This window comes from Sycon ciliatum, chromosome 10 (genome assembly GCF_964019385.1).
Source record: "Sycon ciliatum chromosome 10, ocSycCili1.1, whole genome shotgun sequence".
Lineage (NCBI taxonomy): Eukaryota > Metazoa > Porifera > Calcarea > Leucosolenida > Sycettidae > Sycon > Sycon ciliatum.
The window spans coordinates 21,754,581-21,763,719 of NC_088652.1; positions in this window are offsets into that span (position 1 = coordinate 21,754,581).

Consider the following 9,139-nt stretch of genomic DNA (forward strand, 5'->3'; position numbering starts at 1 on the left):
CCCGCCGAGGGCCTTATCAGTGTTTAAAGCCCGCTCACTTGTAATTTTACTACTCTTTGATGACGCGTTCAGGGCCTTGGATTAGTTTAAAGCCCGCTCAATTGTTATATTACAACTCCAAGAGGTGTAGAAATAGTACGTATCGTGCATATACGGCATACCATACAATAATTGTACCGTAATACGGTAAAAGATCACAATTATCCTAAGTATGTACGATGTATGGTACAACATTAGACAATGTACAAAATATAGTACATAGTACAACGTTTAACGTACGCATACTTATAACATTCTTGCTGCATTCTTCTATAGATTATATTTATAGGAAAGAGAGGATAAACTATCTATCATTCACAGTGTGTAAGATTGAGAGTAGAACCGCATTTCTTTATAACAATGGCAGAGCCCAACCCTAAAAGATTCCGATCTGTAAGTGAAGAGGATCTGACGGAAGTTCAAGGCTGGATTCCAGAGTACCTGCCAAAACCAAGGAAGCAAATCAATGTTGGCTTTCTGTTTTCAATACGTTCAACAAGAAGCAACCACGTCCAATAAAAATTGAGAAGTGTTCAAAGTCTGAACTGAATACTTTCCTGTGCAAACTTTACGTTGCTGCTAAACGACAAGATGGCGGTTCATATCAACGTTCAAGTTATCTGTGCTTCAGGGCGGCTCTACGCCGACACGTTTTCGAAAAGCGGAAATGGAACATCATCAGCGATCCTGAATTTGCCCGTTCCAACAACTGCTTGGATGGAGTTCTCAAGAAACTGAAGCGAGAAAGAGAACTACGACCAGTCAACCACAAGGACTATATCCCAGACGATGACTTCAAGAAGCTGAAGGACAACTTCTTACGATACAAGGAGCCGGAGGTTCTTGCAATGGAGGTATGATTCTATATGACATATCACTTTGCACTCCGTGGAAGAGAAATCCAACGAAAGGTGAAGAAAACTGACTTGGTTCTCAAGAAGGACGACAACGGATATAAGTTTCCTTCTCAACGTTGATCTTACCAGCAAAAATCATCCCGGTGGTATCGCTGATAGACATGACCCGCCGACCGCAGGAAGAATACAGGACGGAGATCAAGTCTTCAGTGTCAAGTATCTGCTGTCACGCCTACATCCTCAGCAAGAAGCGCTATTTCAAAAGCCCAAACCGAACCTGAGGAAAGGGGAGCAGATATGGTTTGAGAATACTCCCTTGGGCAAAAATTCCCTCGCTCAAATAATGCCCAAGCTGTCTAAAGTGTGTGATTTGTCTAAGACGTACACGAACCATTCTGTACGGGCTACTACTGTCCACCGTCTCTCAGCAGCAGGAGCTACAGATCGACACATCATGCAGGTAACAGGACACCGAAATGCCATGAGCCTGGCAAGCTACAGCAAGTCAACTGATGAACAACAAAGAAATATGGCAGCTGTTCTAGATGCACCTTCATCTCAATCATCGGAAAGACGACAAGCAAATTCAGTGCCAAGGGAATTAGATGAGAGGTCAAGTTCACCTGATCAAGACTGTCAAGAACCATCCACCTCACGCCAAAAGGGACTTCAAGACTTTCTGACAACATCACATCTACAACAAGTCCTGCGCAATCTCAATCTTCACGAACCAACTCGCAAATCAGACCCTACATTCCATCGTCAAATTCGTGTCCACTGGTCAATCCGTCATCCGCAAAAGCGGGTCTTCGACAGAATACGTCGAAAGAAGTATGTTCAACGTTTGTCCTTGATCCTCCGTCTCCAATGCAGCCACCGCCATCTTCAACTCTTCGAGTCGCAGAGCCTCCTTCAGAAGTTAATGTTGCCTGTCCAAGACCAGCTCCATGCTTTAATCCCCAACAACAACAGCAAAGAATCGATAATGCTCTTCAAACTGTATTTAGTGGAGGTCTGCTTAACTGCAATGTTACAATCAACATGTTGCCTTACAATTAGTGAGGTTATTTTGCGAGAATAATAAACATTCTTTAATTCCGCTGATTGGTCAGCTCCTAGGCAACGGGATTGACCTCGTTCTAATTTTAGAACATTTAGTTAATGCATGGCAGGGAGAGCCCAATGGCTTGTTAGTGCCATCCAGGGTAGCCCTTGGGCCTACGGCCCTCTGACTACCCTGGAGGGCACTAACAAGCCATAGGGCCCTCCCTGCCATGCACTAACCTATAATTCATGCCTGTATACATGTAGTATTATTTTTATAGAAAAGAAAAGGACCAAGGAACTACAAGTTACGATATAATGTCCACTAACACCACCAGTTAAATCAGCTCAGGCGGTAACATTGCATGACACTGAGTCACTGACCGACGGTGCCGACAAGGCGCGCTAGAGCTGATCGCCAGTTATTTGTAGTTGTAGAACGTCAGTATCATCGGTCAGAGTCGTGCAATGTTATCGCATGAGCTGATTGTTTAGTAACTGGTGGTGTTATAGCGCAACTTGCAGTTCCTTGGTCCTTTTTCTTTTCTATAAATTTATCCTTGGCTCTCCATCCGAGTTCATGTATAATTATGTAGTATTTGTATTGCATTTTTTGTAGCGTGAGTTTCGAAGTCTGAAGTAAATGTTGAACAGCCGTTGCTTGGATGACAGCTACACCGGACCGTAGCTTTGTGGTAGAGCATCGCTGGCCGCGAGCGAAGGTGACCGGTTTCGAGTCTTGGTGGTGAGAGTGAATTTTTTCTTCAGACCCTTCCCTCAGTTTCAGTATCTCGGACATGTAAACAACATATTTCTCAAAATGCGAAGACTCCACTGTAGCCATCCACTATATCCATACATCTTCACTCTCCAAACGGTCTCTGGGCTACACCAATCACTAAAAGAAAAAGAGGTATGAATTTAAACAATCGACGAGGAGACAATAGTCGTAAAATGGCAATAAATAAGATAAATTGTGCACTCATAACAACAGCAAAAATGAAGAAAGTCAAGTTCCATAACGTTTTCTTGTGACTGTCATCAGCGGAACGCCGTCACATAAAAATGTAATAACTAAACACACACTTATATATTATACATGTACTTTTGAAGTAGCTAATATGGTTTCAGGTAGAAATACAGCAGCCAGCAAGTACAAAAAGCGAAGTTGGCACCTTTGCAATGTGTGAATATAGTGTATGTGAGAATGGTAGTGGCAGATGAATGTGATACTGCGTGAATGAATGTAATGGTGCGTGTGTATTACTTGAAGAGTGTGAGTGATACAACGTTTTCTTTCTGTTTACATAGCACATAGAGGAAGTCTGCAGTGTACAAGCATTTGGTGTCCAGTCCAGAATGTCGTAAGGTGTTTGACGATTCCTGGTTTAGTGTTAATCGTTGCGCACGTTTCTTCAAGCAATTGCAGGTGTTGGAAGCTGTGTATATTAATTTTGTACTCGTGACCCTGTGCTGTGTAAACAGAAAGAAGACGTTTTATCACTCACACTCTTCAAGTAATACACACGCACCATTACATTCATTCACACAGTATCACATTCATCTGCCACTACCTTTCTCACATACACTATATTCAGACATTGCAAAGGTGCCAACTTCGCTTTTTGTACTTGCTGGCTGCTGTATTTCTACCTGAAACCATATTAGCTACATGTATATAAGTGTGTGTTTAGTTATTACATTTTTATGTGACGGCGTTCTGCTGATGACAGTCACAAGAAAACGTTATGGAACTTGACTTTCTTCATTTTTTGCTGTTGTTATGAGTGCACAATTTATCTTAGATATGAATTTCATATCTCTTGTTCTTTTAGTGATTGGTGTAGCCCAGAGACCGTTTGGAGAGTGAAGGTGTATGGATATATAAACAACATGGCAAAGTTTATGAATGTTTCTTCTCGCAATGTGCTTGACTGTCTAAGACACGAAGCAACAACACATGCACGACAGACTGTACCGAACAAGCAGTGGCCTGAGGTGCGACCAGCCTATGATAGGGCCAACACAGATTAGTCCGCATGGCTGGCTACTGAGTATTCTCCCACAGGCCCATTCCATGCACGCAAGCCGTTCAGTTACACCCTCAGGTCCGAGTAGTAAGTTTCTGTGGATCGCATCGGCGGCAATGAAGCCGGGACCGGGACCCTATGGTCGGCAAATCTGATCCTGCCTCTCCACCACTCCTGCCATTCCATAATTACATGTATGTCCCATCGCTGCCTTGCTGCTTCGTGCCGTCAAGTGGTGTGTGTGTGTGTTTTCTTGGTAAAAAGAAGAAGAAAGAAAAAAGCCACAGAGGACCTGATTAATTTTGTACTTTTTACATTTTACATGTACATGTACATGTACATGTACATGTACATGTACATGTAAAATGTAGATCTACATGTACATGCAGATACAGTGAACCCTGTCTAAGACAACCGCTCAAGGGACCTTCATAAGGTGGTGTCTGTTACCAGGTAGTCTCCGTATCAAGGGTCATTTAAGTTAACTGGAAATAGCATCCCTCGGTCCTGGTTTCAGTGGTCTTCTAGGACGGATGGTCGCCTTATCCGGGATGGTCGCCTTGACAGATGTTTGCTGTGTCAGTGCCCAAGTACAGGATGCACAAACACACCAACACGCACTGACAGAGAATGCTCCGAGAACCTCAGGATGCACGTTTGTTGCTAATCGTGTTCATGCTTGTATTCAGTTTGTTTGGTCAATTTTTGTTTTGCTTGTTTTGGGAACACATCCCCATGCTGTGTGATCAGTCGCGTTGAGACCTTGACACGTTAACCCACAATGACGAGCATGCGACACACGCTCACAGTGGCCATCGAACATGTGCTCTGTTTTTGTTCTGAATTTCATGGCAATAGGGCAAATCTTTAGACGAAGTAGTGGATGCTGATTAGAGTAGCAAAGCGTGAGTTTCAAAGTCTGAAGTAAATGTTAAACGGTCTCTGATTGGATGACAGCTGCACCATAGCTCAGTGGTTAGAGCATCGCTGGCCTCAATCGAATGTTCTTGGTTTGAGTCCTGGTGGTGGCAGTCATTTTTCTTGAGGCTTTTCTCGTTTGTGTCTTTCCCTCAACCAGTGAATATGATTAGAATACCTACATGTGCATTGTAGGTACATGTACATGTACCTATGTAATGGGAAGGTGTGCTAGAAACTACAATGGTGATAGGAAAGATGTGAACGATCAACGGTGGTAACCGCAATCAGAATCGACATTTGTGTATACGTTATTCATGCAATGTAAAACGGTGGAGACAATTGTCTTATTGATTGCGGTTATCAAAGTTATTGTCTCCTCGCCGTTTGTTTACAGATCAACGGTGGGATACTCGATAGTGCTACAGGTAGGTCACGGAGGGACGCTCAACCCGAGGTGCGTCACAGTATTAGCAGGCATTCAGTGGATGTTGATGGGAAGTAGCCAGGAACACACTGCATGCCTGATTACATGTACACAACACTGTACTACTAGTCTGTGGCAATCCAATGACTGTGCCACAACGCTCTGTATACAAACAAACAAGTCATGTACAGTTAGTTGTACATGTACATCATGCCGTTCAAAGTCCTGGAACAGAAGCCCAGTACAGTGTACGACACTCCACTAGCTACAGCCAGTCACAACACTCAGACTGCCATACAACGTACAAGGAGAAACTCGTAACATGTTACCAGTGCATGCCACTACATTGTACCACTACCTGTTATCAGTGCATGACTGATTGTACCACTAAAATGAATGTACTTCGAAGAAGTACAATGTTACAATGCATACGTATCAGCGAGAATCACATCACGCCGTACCACGCGCACGGCCATGTACACACTGTACACACTGTACAATGTACCTTCAACCAATGTCTTCATCGACACAGGGCCATTCACCCCCGACACGGTCAGAGATCGCCCGGCCCGAAGACTTCCTGTCTTCGAGGGGTCTGCATGCAGGAGAGCAGCGGTCCTCTGGCTACCTATCGGTCATGACCAAGTGCCCGTTTTCTACTACCCTTGGGCGGCGAACGTTAAATTCGTACACACAGTTCTTTAGAGGCCTTTTGAAAACTGAACAGAATTCTCTGGTTAGAGCCATACGGTTAGATAACAGAAGTATAGTACAGTCATGTATCAGTGAATAAGTAAGTACAGTCAAACCTCGTTAGGACGAACACCACGGGACCGATGGTATTTGTTCGTAATAACGGGAGTTCTTCTTATCCATATTTTATACCCAGTGAATACACAGTGATTTATCCAATAGAACTATGAACACTAGTTCTTCTAAAGCGAAAGTTTGTCTTATCAGTTATCAGTGTTCGTATTAACGAGGTTTCACTGTAAGTGCTATACAACCCAAACTGCAGCCTAACACAGTAGGCATGGTAGGTGAGTCGTTACAAGGCCCACGCTATGTATGCTGGTATGACCAACGTACGATAATGTATCAGGGAGTAGGTATTGTGCTACTCACTGTCCAAGGTGCGATATGTCGGGGAGCACACTGCACCTATGCTCGCTAACACCTCTCATGTAGAGCCTTCACACCCGATGTTGTACTATCGTCCTGTTTATGTTTGGTTTCCCCTCTCTCCGTCGGTGGTTCCAGCATTGTGCTTCTTTGAGCACGAACGAACCCGAACTGTTACTGTGATGGTTCGGTCGACGGATGATTCTACGTTGCCATTTTCCCGTGGCTTGCAAAGGATTAAACTGATGTGGGTTTGGCAGCACGACACACTCATTCTACCACGTCAACAGTGGCATGATATCTTGCTGGTTTATGTATTACTGCAACGCCGAGGGAAAGAGGGCAAGTGATGGTACTGTACCAAGAGTACATACTGCACAATCATACTCGTAACCCCAAGCGTCATGTTCAGTTGATATTACCAAGGCTACGTGTACATGTAATTGTACTTTAACTGATAACAACAGTCAGTGTGGAGGCTTCTCTTGATGCATGGATAATACTGTTCCTTTTTATGTACATATGCCAGTCCGTACATTTCTGCAGACGCTCACACAGCACGAACACATACATGTACCTGTACATGCTACAGTCTTACAGAGGAAGAAGGTAAAAAAGACTGCTAAATGGTGTAGAGATTGCTCTTTCTGATACTGATACTGAAACCAAGTTAGGTCGTCCCGCGAAAGTGTAGTTACATGACATGCTCGCCGCAGCCGCACAAACCCTGGCCCCAGCTAACTTGTACATGCAATGAGCGCATATTGAAAGAACAAGTAAGTTAGTTCGGCTTCTGCCTCGCTGTCAGCAAATAGCGGTAACAAGAGATAGACACCACAGGCATCCCCAGCTCCAGTATTCGAAATGAAAATAGTTTCGAATCCGAAGCAAACTGGCAATTACACGTACAAGCTACTACAAGCGGAGCATATGGCTACTCCGATAGAAATATTGTCGAGGGTTTGCAATCTGCATACAGTGACGCTGTCTTGCAGTAACAATCCTGACCTGAGGTGGCGTGTGGTTCACTGCCACAATACGTAGCTTCCGTGTAGATGGGTCTAACAGACGGACTACGTGACGTAATTCCATCTGTGTGTTCAGCGCAGGAATCAAAAGCTTGTGCATGGTGGCCCGTCAGTGTGTCCAAATTCAGGGATGAGTAGATTTCTCACGACTGTAGATGTGCAAAACAGTGTAAAGGTTTCGCCTGCACCTTCTAGTAATTCCTAACCCGCGTAGAGTCACACGTGCGCACCATGTACACACACACACACACACACACACACACACACACACACACACGCACACACACACACACACACACACACACAAACAAACACGCACAACACGCACTCGCACACACACACACAAACACGCACTCGCACACACACACACACACACATACACATACGCCCATGAGCCGCTATGTCTCTCCTTCAATTTTCGATCCTCCAAGCTGTTCAGTGATCCTGATGGTTGGCGGGGCAGCAAATACTCCACGATCGACTTCCGCTTTCTTCCTTGCTCAATGCACCAATCGCAACGAACATGACATTCAGAAAGGTAGTCAACAATCTTACGACCTGACTTCACCTCTGTGAGAGAGTAGAACGAGTAATATGTTCACCTGGCGAGGCTCGACCCCGTGGCTAAGCGGGCCATGGAGCGGTCCTATTGCGTTCACAAGAGTCAGAAGAGGCCCACGTTGATGTGTGAGACGAATGTCAACATGTATTTCTCAACCATGTCGACTGATGGGTTGGTATTCATGCAGAGGGTACTGCAAGCCGATGTCTTCCAGCCTAATCCAGGTTACATTATATTCTATAGATCACACGCTAATGAGTGTTTGTGTTTTAAAAGCATACTGAATGATTAATTTGTCGCAGCGGATCATTGCGCATTGTTGTTCAAAGTTTCCTCTCGACGATAAGGTCGCCCCTGAAGGCGCTTTCTTGGATCGTGTCTTTTCCTATCGCACACCCCTGCATATCTCCTGCCTGCCTCTCTCGTATCTTGACTCCTCATTTCATGTCGGAGTCTCCTTCATTTAGTACAAATGTAGCTGCTAAAAGCAGTAGATCATGTTGCATGCGTTATCCGCATTTCAACTGGCTGGTATTGGATTTAATCCAATCTCTTCTGTAGTTGTCAATCGGCCTTGCAGTGCTATCACCAGGAATGAGGGGACACCACAGATCTTGGGCTGACACACTGTGACACAACTGCACTGATCATGTAGCCGCGTGTTGCAGTGCTCTCTCCTGGTCAGAGCCAAGCCCAAACGATGCCATTATACTTCGCACAACCACCTTCACGATAGCATGATCTCGAGCGCTGTGTTCGCCTATACTATAGTTTTCCATCACGCACACAGCACGATTGGTGTTCGCCATTGCCTCTCCCAGTGACTGGCAAACGAAGCACTCACGTCTGATCTCAACTCACTGTTGTGGTAATAGCCGACATCCGTAGAGTGCCACCGTCGGCTCTGCCGATTCCATGGCATTCCCCTGGTGATAGTAGCGTCGTGTACCATGCATCGTGTCAGCACATACCCTGCGCGGCGCTACTCGCGTCATCATCCGGGCTAGCTAGGGCAGTGGCCCAGTAGCAAGGTGGTCACAAGACTGCTTCTTGTTAACACCTTCAGTCGGGCTAATACTGCAAGACTTGCTCTACTACTGTACTACTTGTAG